Genomic DNA, 12,663 nt, shown 5'->3' on the forward strand with positions numbered 1-12,663 from the left:
CAGTTAATTTCAGTTTTATTTATACAGCAGCAGTCACCTCCAGGGACTTAGGCCTATATTGTACAGTAATATTAGAGAGAAAACCCCAACAATCTGCTGCTGTGAGGCTCTATGGGTCGGGAAGATTCCCTTTCAACAGGAGGAGAACGCTCTTCAGACTCAGGAATGCTCACCCATCTGCTGCAACCATTGAAGAGAAAGAGAACAGAAGACATAAAAGCCTAAGAGTAGTTTTAATTTTAACATGGTTGTTCCTGTGGTGGTCCTCCTTAGGTGCTCTGCGGGGCCTCTGGATGTCTGGGGCCCAGGTCTCCTCCATGCCTGCCACATGACCTGGGGGCAGGGATATGACTCCCCATACCCCCTATTAGACACTTTCATGGAGAAATCTTATGATCATAAGCGTGCTCACACACACAGGTGTGCACACAGGTACTCACAGAGACACACACTCTGGCTGCTGCCTCTAAACTGGTGTTTGCTTTCTCTGCAGTAGAGTATCACTTCCTGTTCCTGTTCCAACACACAGTGGTCTTTTTGTGTAGCTTATCTGCGTAGCAATTTAATTAAAAACTTATAGGTAACTTCTTATTCAATACCCCAAAAGCTGATACTCTTCATGATGAACAGAATCAGCTTTTGGGGATTTACTTACCTGGATGATTGAGCATGCATCAAGACGTTCTTGATTCATAGTGTAATTGTCACGTGCTTCATCCGAAGCACACTCTGTGTACTCACTCGCTAATTTATATTCACAGTACCAACTTACTCTTTCTTCAGGTTTCGCTAGCTTAGCTTACTTCATAGTCGACTCGCTAGCAGCATGGCTACTTCACCTGTCCCCCCTGCACTATCCTCCTCATTGTGTCAGATGCTTAGTTACTCCTCGGCCTCCTTTAGCAGTAATGATACTTGTAATAAATGTAGCATATTTTGAGCTCTTGAGGCCAGAATTACAGAATAGGAGAATCAGTTTCGGGGCCTTGAAAAACCTGTAGCCAGCCAGGGACCTGTTGTAGCCGGTGCAGCCGAAGGTAGCGTAGGCCCCGCTAGCTGTCCCCTGGCAGACTGTCCTGAGCAGCTGGGGAAACAGGATGGCTGGGTGATGATGAGGAGGAAGCATAGTCCTAAACGCCAATCTATTCATGTGTCTAACTGCTTTTCCCCACTCAGCGATACACCCGCCGGGGATCAAACTCTGGTAACTGGCGATTCTGTTCTGTGACATGTGAGGTTAGAGACACCAGCAACCATAGTCAATTGTCTTCCAGAGCAGGCGACATTGAGGGAAATTTAAAATTGCTGGCTAAAAGTAAATATAAATTCAGTAAAATTATAGTTCACGTCGGCAGTAATGACACCCGGTTACGTCAGTCGGAGGTCAATAAAATCAATATTGAATCAGTGTGTAACTTTGCCAAAACATGTTGGATTCTGTAGTTTTCTCTGGTCCCCTCCCCAATCAGACCAGGAGTGACATGTTTAGCCACATGTTCTCCTTAAATTGCTGTCCATGAAGCCAGATAACACACATCAATTAGTGAAACTGCAGGAATGTCTTAAAGACATAAAGACCTGGATGGCCTCTAATTTTCTGCTTCTAAATTCAGATCAAACTGAGGTTATTGTACTCGGCCCTGAAAATCTTCTAGTTCAGGCATTTATTACCTCTAGGCTGGACTACTACTTCTTCCTGTTAAAAGGGAGTTTTTCCTTCCCACTGTCGCCAAAGAGCTTGTCATATGATTGTTGGGTTTTTCTCTGTATGTATGTCCAACCTAAAGTCAGCACCTGTAACCTATCAGTATTGCTTGGTCTGATACATTGCATTCAACAGCACAACTGGACACTTCAGCAGCTGTGTCAGAAAGTAGGTTAAGTTGCTTGCAGTTAACTAGCAAAATAATTTCAATGATGAGCATTAGAAGCTTGTTCTAAAACAAAAACTGAGTGAAGCCAAGAGTCGATAGGAAGCAAAGGAGGATTTGCCTCCTGTTGCTGCTGCAAAAAAGACCGGGCATGAGATGGTCACTTTCTATGGGCGTATAACCGTAGCAAAACTATTTGTGCATGTGTGTGTATTTCTATTTGTGTGCAGATTTTTGTGTGGATATTGAAATCCATTTGTGGGTTCAGATATGTGTGTGCATGTAATGAGATTTGTAAATGTATAGATAAACATATTACCAGCTTGATACCCGCCAAACTAGATGGAACAGAGTGCACAAGATTGTACAGAGAGCAAGGGCTGCATCAGCATCAGCTCCCAATGCCATTCCATACAAATTCTGCAAAAATCAAGGGAGTATGGTGCAACTGGGAGATCCCAACCTCTTAGTGTAATTGGGGTAGATCCGGATCCCCAAGGAAGAGGAGTCTTCAGAAATCCATCAGTTCTGCCTGATCAGCCAGTGTTGAGGCCAAAATCATTTTCAGATTAGTCACTCAAAGGCTATCCCACTACTTGCAAAGAAACCACCCAATCACAGCTGTCTGGAACACACCGGCACCATTTGGCATCAGATTCGGATTGCCAAAAAGAGGGAACACATGGTGGTATTTCTGGATCTTGCCAACTCCTTTGGATCAGTCCCTCACAACTTTCTCTGGGCTGCCTTTGACTTCTTTAGGGTACCAGAGGCTCACACAGATCTTGTCAAAGGCTTTTTCCAGGATGTTCAGCTATGCATAACAACACAAGGTTTCTTCACAGCATGCCAATGTCTGGAAGTGGGAATCATGGCAAGCTGCACAATTTCCTCTCTAACCTGCACCATGGACATGGGGGGATTATTAGAGTTTCTTGATGGGTGGTTGGAGGACAGAGCATAAGATATGGTCTGAGGATGCCACCTGTCAGACCATTTATGGATGACCTCACAAATCTCACCACAAAAAAGCTGTGTTCTCAGAGACTGTTCAGAAAGCTCCAAGATAACTTCAATGAATGAAGATCAAGCCAAGCAAGTGCATTTGCATTTCCATCATTAAGGGGAAGTTGACTGACTGTTTTTACGGTGTCGACAAGGCAATTCCCACAGTCTCTAAAAAGCCAGCGTTGGGCTTTATGGCAAAGGTTTACTAGAACTAGAACTACTCCAGTTTCACAGGAGTACAAATGTTTCAAGGTGAGGCTGGAGATGTTGCTAACAGAATCAAGTGATCCTGTTGTTGCCCAGGTTGCCCCAAGCCATGGGGAGGGAAGCAGCAGCAACCAAACTCGCAAAAGCAGAACTCATGCACAGAGACATTGTCCACCAGGTACCAAAAAGGGAGGGCTAGTTTTGGTCTTGAAGCCAGTACGCCATCCAGGAACAGGGCACACTGCCTCGCCTGCAGGAGATTTGCCAGCAGAAGAAAGCAACAAGGCTGACGAACGCTGTTGCACAGGCCATGCAAGGGCATTGGATGAATTTGGAGGGAGTCAAGAATAGGAAGATCTCCTGGAAAGATCTGTGGGAGGTGATTTAGACCAATCACCATTGAGGCTGCCAATGATGTCTATTTCCCAAAAATCTTAGCCACTGGCATGGAAAAGACCTGCACAACAAGAAAACCCAACAATCAAATAACCCCCTTTGAGCCAGCATTTGTGGGAAGGAGAAACCTCCAGTAGAACCAGGCTCAGGAAGGGTCAGTAATCTGTCGTGGCCAGTTGGGGGTGAGTGGAGGACAGGACAAAAGACACTGTGGAAGAGAGCCAGACATTTGTAATAGCTAATGCTTATGGGAAGCTTCCAGCAGCCTAGGCTTATCAGAAGCTGAAAATTAGGGGTCATCCAGGTCTTTAAGTCTGACTGAAACTCTTCAGATTAGCCATTTCTCTGCAAATGATCAGGTAGTTGCTTTACAACGACTCTTTCAAGAATTTTTGAGACAAAAGGAAGTTTGGAGATTGGCCTACAATTAGCAAAGACAGCCAGCTCAAGTAAGGGCTTTTTAAATAATGTTTAATGATGACCATAGTTGATTATTAGAGATAGGTTGATCACATTTAAGATTGAAGCATTAATTAATGGCAGGACTTCTCTGAGCAGTCTTGAAGTAATGGGGTCTAATAGACATGTTGATGGTTTGGAGGACGTTATTATAGAAGTTAGCTCAGAAAGAACATTGGAGAGAAAGCATTGAAAGTAGCTGTATGTAATAATATGTCAGGGTTTGTACACATCAGGAGACGTCAACAAAAGCCATCCTACAGAGAGCAGATCTAAACATTATTTTTTATTCTTATCACTTTAATATTATTGCACTAGGAATAAAAAATAAGGGAAGGATTCGGAATCAGCACCATGATGCAAACTTGTGGCCATAGTATATACCAGTGGTTCTCAAATGGTGGTACGCGTGCCACTGGTGGTACTTGGGCTCTCACTAGTGGTATGCGGGAAATTTCCAAATTTATTTTTAAGAATAAATAATATACCATTGTGGAGGTATGCAAAGAGGACACGAGAGTTCCCGAGGCTCTTCTGGGAGCCGGAGTTAACCAGAAAACGTCTCCGAGCGTGAGTCCTCTATGAAGAGCAGCCTTTCCTTATCGCCAGTGGTCACGCCCGCTACAGAGTGCTGGCGGGCTCAATTCCCCGGGCCTTAAAATTGCAAGGTTGTAGACAGCGCCATACTGCGGTGCCAAAACACTGGTGGTAAAAACACAGCCCCTTTCTGCGGTGTCGCTGTGAGGCCCCTGGGAGAATCAGTGGGGGTGCGGGAGATGCCGTCGGTGAGTCGGGAACTATCGCCTGGATGCCGAAGCTCTAGTAGCCAGGAGAATGGGATCCGCTTCTTCTGCGAGTGAGTGGTAATCCTTTGCGGCCAGCAGCAGGGAGTTGACGAGGCCAGCTCGCACTGGCAACTGTCAGAGGCAGAGGTCAGTGAAGAGGAATCCACCGTCATCCGTTCCTAGCAAGGACAGCGTGCTCTCCATGAGCTGGAGAGTGCTACCATCACCCAGGCCTGAGAGAGAGAAGAGTTTCTCGGCCTGCTCTGCGTCGGAGAGGGAGTGGTCCCGCAGCAGCAGCGCCTTGAGAGCGGTGTATTTCCTTCTTTCATTTGGTGGAGGGATCCCAGAGGAGGGTCATCACACGGCGGGTGAACAGTGGATCCAGCAAGGTCACCACATGATGGTATTTTGTGTTGTCGGCTGAAACGCCGTGAAGAGCAAACTGAGCTTAGACGTGCACGAACCACGAAGGAGGGTCGTGAAGCCAAAAATCCAGCAGCTTAACCGCCACAGAAAACTAAACAGCAGTGACGTTTGTAGGGTTACTGAAGTTGGGCTAGCTGGTATATAATGATGTGCTACGTGATCGCTAGCGACACAGCTATGTTAGCATAGCATAAACACAGTGAAGCTGGAGGATGAACGCTAATTTTTTTTCACTCAATAAAAGCTAACATGAGGGTTCCCGATGGTTAGGGACAAATGCAATCGCATGGCAGGATGCTGTAAACGGACCAAACTTCAGTCAGGAGAACAACTGAGATAATCCATCCACAATACCAGGTTAGTCATTAATATACTGCTGCATGGGCTGGGCTGTAGTTACATTGTAAGGGTTTAAAAACTGAGCTTCAAAATGAACAGTGATGATAAAAACTGAGAGAGGCCGACAGTGATCACTGACTGTTTTTAGGGGCTTGTTCAGATTAAATAGAACAAGATACAAAACATTAAAACATGTTAAAAACAAAACAACCCTGATAAACAGAGAGTAGTTTGGACCGGGAAGCAGGATTCATCAGGTCATCACTTAAAGATTGGATATCCCACCTGCTGTTAATGTTGTAATGCAGTACAGTTGTTATTATTATCACTTCTCACATCCTGTTTATGATAGTTAAAAGAAATAACATTCATATAAGAAATAAAATTGTCTCATGTAAACTGTATGTGGTGTCAAATAGGTCTATACTACTCTACTTTAATGTCGGTCATAAGGCTGGTACTTCAAGAGCCATATATTTTATGAGGTGGTACTCATTGTGAAAAGTTTGAGAACCACTGCATTAGTTTATAAGGATTAATGTACACTTTTATTGATCCCCGTGGGGAAATTCTTCTCTGCATTTAACCCATTCACTCAGTGAAGCAGTGGGCAGCCACCAGTGCAGCGCCGGGGAGCAGTGTGTGGGGATGGTACCTTGCTCAGGGGTACCTCAGGGTAGCCGTTCAGGGGATTCAAACCCCTGACCTTCCGATCATAGGGCAACCGCTTTACCTACTGAGCTATCCCTGCCCTAAAAGATGTCTCGCCCAACGTGGGGCTCGAACCCACGACCCTGAGATTAAGAGTCTCATGCTCTACCGACACACGTGTGTCAGACTGAGACAGTGGGTCCTTTAACTCTCCAGCAGAGGGCAGATGAAACAAGCTTGTTACGGTGTAAGGAAGAGGACTGCCTTACTAGTACTATAGCTTGTACAGCGCTTTAGGAACACCTTTGCACTTTATTAAAAGCACTTTAACTAGCACTTTATTTAGCATCACACTTTAAGTATAGATTTGCACACTAATAACATTTGCACACAAGAGGTTTAATTATTTATTGAATATTTATTGAGTATTTTAATGATTAGCAGGTAGCCTTTTTTTCCCAGGTCCTCCAGCTGCTCCACATCAAGAAGTGTGGTGGTTGTCTGTGAGGAGGAAAGAATTGTTTCTAGGAGCAAATAAGGTTTACCATTAAGGAGAATAACGCAAATGTGTGTGCAAAGTCTAGAGATAAAGGTGGTGCAAAGAAGTGGTTGAGATGTGATTACTCACCTGTCTTTCCTGTGTGCTCTCCAGGATGTTTGGGCAAATGTTCCTCTGTTTAGTCCTTAACAGCTGAGAGTATTTAAGGTTGCCAGTTGTTATTAGATGTGAGTGATTGTTGTGCTGTGAGAAAGCTTGTGAGTAGTTGTCACAGCCTTAGAGTTATACAGGCAAATAAATGCCTCTTGTTTCCACCATACTGTGTCTTGGTCCTCCTCACTGTAACTCCAGCCACAAAAGGCCGCCCTGTTACATATGGCAAGCTATTGTAATGCTCTCACTCTGGCCTTGTGATTTTCAGACGTCTTTTCTAGCATATCCTCCGTTAGAAACTGAACAGAATTCATACACACTGACCCCACAATTTTGTTTATTTAGGAAAGCAGATTAATAAAGAAAAGAAACTCCCATTTGGCAAAATAAACTTATCAGCAGTGTTTTTTGGTTCGTTTTTGTTTTTTCCCTATACCACATCATGACATCAAGCATTACATTCAGTGTTTACAAAATTTCATCTCCTGAAACTCTGCAATGGTTCCATGCACCCAGTTTGACAACCAGCAAATCTCATCTCCTTTGACCCAACCACGTGTCACAAAAGGCTAAAATACAACTAAACCTAAATGGGTGATTGATCTGTATTTATTGGTTTACATTGCACGTTGACTTTCAAACGTCCCTCATTACTGACAGATATTTCTCACATCCAGATGAATAGTATCAACTTTCTGGGATTTTCTTACTTTGGGAAAACCCAAGACCGAGAATTGTCTAAAATGAGGCAAAGTGTATCCCTTTCTTCGGTGTTAATTACAGGCTAATGTAGTATCTGCAGTTTGGAGTGTGTTTGAACTTTATGTTATGTAAAAGGTTTATTACAGTAGCTGGGAAGTGCAAATCACATTTACAACTGTAGCCCTGTCTGCAATTATTCGGGCTTGCAGTATAAAGAAAAGAAAAGTTTACGGTTATAAAAAATGGTTAAAATATAAATAGTTGATAAAAGGTTTAAAAATCATATGCTTGGGTACAAATGTATTTCATTTACAGTTAAGAGTCCAATCAATAAAAGGGTTTCATGCTTTAGAGTTCATTTACTGTGCAGAAGCAATATGTTGGGGTGTAACCTAAAATTGTTTATCCATCTAATGTCAGTTATCTAAATGTTGTATTATCATTGGTTGATGTGCTGATGAGCCAGTCAATGTCACTGTTCTCTGTTATGGGGGCGGGACGAGTGGTAAAAGTTTGTGTGAATCTGTGGGAGCGGACACAGAAGCTAAGTCCAAGAGAGAGATGTCAAGGCAAACATTAGCTGTGTCCCAAAACGTCGGCTGCATCCTCCGGAGACCGCATTTGAAGGCCGATTACATCACAGCCCGGCGACGAAGGCTGTCCCAATTCGTCGACTCCTTCAAATGCGGCCGACAAATGCGTCCTTCATTTCGAGAAGGGTCTGGCTGCAGCCACTGTGGAGCTCCACAGTAACCGGAAACACGTGACCTCCACAGTAGCCGGAAACACGTGACCTCCACAGTAACCGGAAACACGTGACCTCCACAGTAACCGGAAACACGTGACCTCCACAGTAGGCAGAAATACGTTCCTGCGTGGATCATCGACTGCGGAAATCTTGCAAGTGGATCGTAAAGGTTGGGACAGAGTCTTTCATGTATAAATTTGCAGTTAATAATTATATAATTTTAGGAATCAGCTAGTTTGCTTACACTAATTACGTTGGCACTTCGTTAGCGTTACAACAACGGTCATACCTCCGAACTATCTAAACTTTAGTAAGGAGTGTGTACTTTTGACACCTCTGGTTAGCATTTAGTGGTCAGTTTCAAACGTATTTATTTTTTGCTTGTTATTGAACTACTTTTCACTATCTGTAACATCAATGCACATTGTTCAATTTACTGCATATTGCACTTTATTCATGTCTCTCATTCCACCTGCAAAAACATTGTAAAGTTTGTCACAAAGAGGTTTATATATGTATAAATACTAATATTCTCTATTCCATTCTGTTCTGCTTTTTATTGCCCAGATATTAGTTAGCCTTTGTTAAATTGTCTGTTATATGTCAATAGATACGTATGCCACAAATAAAAGTGTTTTGTAAATTATGTTTTTGTAAAGAATTTTCTCCCAAATCTCTTACATGCTAACTGTAACGTGTTATTTCTGCTAAAACCTGAACTTAAATGTGTATATGGTGTTTATCTGTTTTTCTCTCTGTTTTAGATGCTCATATCAATTTGGAGTTCTGCCTCCAAGCCAGAATTGCAGTAATGCACCACGTGTTGGCTGTTTCACTGCCCTCTGTGCCCCACTTTCAGCCCTATTGTCAGGAGCATATAAATGGACACATTAAAAATGCTTTGCCTTTCAAAGGTATGTTGGTATTAAATATACCTCATAGTTAAAGTTATAAATATGCTCTTCTTTTCAGCACTTCTGCAGTCTCTTTGTTGACTTAAAAGTTGCTTTTCACATTGTACAGTTCAGTGCATTCATCAGCAAGAGAAAAAAAGTGTGTTTTCATTAAATATTTTTTTTTTCCTGTTCACCACATTTCCTGACAGCTCTTGTGATCCACACCATTTTGCTTTCATTATTGAGGATGGCTTGGATATTTTTGTTAATATGTACAATCCGATTGTTAGATAAACTGATTGCATTCTATACAACTGCATTTAAATTACATGTTGTTTTTTTTTTTTGTTTTTTCTCTTACAGACAAAATGATATGCCGGTGCACTTTCACTGCCCTGTCTGTAACATGACAGTCATACAGCCTGGGGATATGGCAAGGCAATTATTGTCATGTCAGCATTCAGGACTGCTCTTCGCTGCACTCTCCGAGGAGCCCCGCCTCTCTCCCGCTGCATTCTCCGTGGAGCCACATCTCCCTCTCGATGTCTTGTCTCCAGTATCTAAACCATTTTCTGAATCTTCGGTAGAACATTCATGTGCTCTACCCTCTGTGCTAAATGAAACTGTGGCTTGTGGAAAGTCCTTGAAAATGAAACGCCCTCACTGTGGTCTTAGTCTTCTTGAAAAAAAACTTCAAGGCTCACATGATGAGGAGGCATTCAAACAGATCAATAAATGTTTGCCTGGCTTGTCATCTGCAGTGTTTTTGTGTAGAGGGACTTCTTCCTCTTTGTTTTTCAGTTTGCAGAGGACATGGAGCTCTTTTTAAAAGCTTGTGCTGATGAGCAGGGACTATGGGTCAATGCGATATTTGACATTTAATGGACAGATGAAGGCACTGGCCGTATTTGTGTTTTTTATGTGTTGTTTGTTTTTCAGTGTACAGAATTCCAGTTAAACGTGTTATTAAATATCCACTTGTTTCCATGTCCATACTTATAGTAAAAAAATTAAGTGTAAATGCAACAGCATTGTTTATACTTGTAACTTCAGAGTAAAAAGCTTATTGTTGATATTAACATTAATATATTACCCTGTAATCAATAATATTTTTATACATTTTACGCATTAACCCTCTGATCTCTATCCTGGCCATTTGTGGCCACTTCACTTCTTCTTTTTTTGACTACCACACTGCAGTGGATCAAAAGAATGACACAGGTTTGATCTTAAGGATCTAATACTTGTGTGTGTTTGTGCATGACATTGCAATGCAAATATGTATTTGCAAGATAAACTGAAATAAATTATGACGCATCAAATATTACACAGGCTGCAGTGAATTTCTGTTGATACTGGCTATTGAGATTTGAGTTTCCCAGTCACTAGCTTTGAAGCACATGCTAAAAAACACTTTTACTCTTGTACATTTCATAACAAGACACCATAGCCAAAATATTAACAAAATATATATTAATAAAAAAATTCAAAGCTGCAGCTGCAGCACATACAGCAACAAACACTGTAGGTAAATGTGTCCGGGAGTTTATGCAGGTGCAGAAAGTGCTGCTGCTGTAAGTAAGCCTAACAGCTTCCAGATCACTTATTTTTCTGGAAAGATGGTAAGAAGGGCATCACTGCTCATTTCTACAATCTCCCAGATCTTGGAATACAATGCTTTTGTACCATGAAACCACTTCACAGTACTAGGAGTCCACTAAAACCTACAAAGAGAGTGATCCTGGAAGAAATGGGGCACACACTAGTGACCTCAACAATTGCAAGACAGCCTTTTCCCCGATGCTCAGATGGGGGAGGAAGTTTCATGAAAACGTTAGGACTTTATCACCGTTTTATCTGAAAAGTTAATGGTAATATATAACCTAACTGGCTATAAAGAGTAAAAATTTAAATACAATTTTGATTTTGATGAAAAGGATTTTATCAACCTATTGTGGGGATAGGTTGATTGGATAATCCAAATTGTCACTAGGTGTGAATGTGAGTGTGAATGGTTGTCTGTCCTTGTGTGTTGGCCCTGCGACAGACTGGCGACCTGTCCAGGGTGTACCCGCCTCTCGCCCCATGACAGCTGGGATAGGCTCCAGCGCCCCCCGCAACCCTGAAAAGGATAAGCGGAAGTGAATGGATGGATGGATGGATGGATTTTTAAAGAGTCACGTCGGTAAAAGTAGATAAATGTTTTAAGAAATATACATTTTATAGCATTTTGTGAACATACACAAAAAGTGGCCATTTTGGCAACGAACAAACTGAGAGAAAGTTTTATATTTTTGCTCTCCTTGAACAAAAATAACAGTGCATAATAATCAGTGTTGATGTTAATCAATTAAATGTCCCAGACTCTACTATTAATAATACAGCGGTCCCTCGTTTATCGCTGGTGTTACGTTCTAAAAATAACCCGCGGTAGGTGAAATCCCTGAAGTAGCCAACTTTATTTTTTACAATTATAGATGTTAAGACTGTAAAACCACTCACCACATGCTTTATACACTTTTCTCAGACAGGCATGAATATTTTCACAATGTTCTCTTTTGTTTAAACACTCTTAGAGTTCAAACCTTCGTAGAAACATAAGTCCAGTATTATGGAATGAAACCAAAAGGTGCCTTTGGCGGTGCAAAACGTATCGTCGGCATTGTTGTGTTTGTTTGGGAGAAAACCTACAAACATACAGTACAGCACTTCAGAGTTACACTGCTAGCGATTGAAGATTTATGTAAATTCGACGAGCTAAACGCATTCTGTACTGTACAGCAGCAGTCCCCAGCCTTTTTTGCACCACGGACCACTTTAATGTCAGACAATATTTTCAGGGAACGACCTTTAAGGTGTCGCGGATAAATACAACAAAAGAATAAAAAGAAACTGTGGTATTTTGTAAATATAATAATAAACGTGACTTGAGCTGTGCGCCAACAACAATGACAGTGACATCCTCCTCTCTGCTTCTTAATGCTCTCTGGTCGCTATGGTAACGCGTAAATAGTTCTTTCAAAATAAGACACACAACTACAACCATACATTTCACACCGGAGCCTCTACTCTAGCAGGAACGGTACCAAAGGACTCACGGACCGGTACCGGTCCGTGGGCCTATTAGGGGCCGCTACTGTACAGGAGACACTGGACTAGATTGATTGACAATGGCATCAGAACGCACAACACGATGTACTGTAAAAAAAAAAAAAAAAATCAGTGAAACAGCGAGTGTCGGGGAAGGTGCGCCGCGTTATAGCACTTTTGGCCACGAACAATTTAGGGGATGGTGAATTTTTTTTGAACAAACCCAGAGTGTTAAAAAAAACCCCACTTGAAACCATTTTTATTTCTCAGCAGCATCAATAGTAACAAAAACGCAATTTAGTTTTCGCTGTCAAAGTCGATTTAACTGAAGTTACGTGTTTCCGGTTACTGTGGAGGTCACGTGTTTCCGGCTACTGTGGAGGTCACGTGTTTCCGGTTAGTGTGGAGGTCACGTGTATCCGGTTACTGTGGA

At 42.2% G+C, this 12,663-nt stretch overlaps 1 long non-coding RNA gene across 1 annotated transcript; it reads left to right on the forward strand.

Annotated features, from left to right (window-relative positions):
- Window positions 1-8,271: 8,271 nt before the first annotated feature.
- On the forward strand, window positions 8,272-10,523 carry LOC120443267. The gene is made up of 3 exons (XR_005615295.1): window positions 8,272-8,413; window positions 9,009-9,158; window positions 9,504-10,523. It is a non-coding gene; the product is annotated as an uncharacterized LOC120443267 (long non-coding RNA).
- The last annotated feature ends 2,140 nt before the right edge of the window (window positions 10,524-12,663 follow it).

The sequence above is a fragment of the Oreochromis aureus genome, linkage group 13 (assembly GCF_013358895.1).
Source record: "Oreochromis aureus strain Israel breed Guangdong linkage group 13, ZZ_aureus, whole genome shotgun sequence".
In the NCBI taxonomy this organism is placed as follows: domain Eukaryota; kingdom Metazoa; phylum Chordata; class Actinopteri; order Cichliformes; family Cichlidae; genus Oreochromis; species Oreochromis aureus.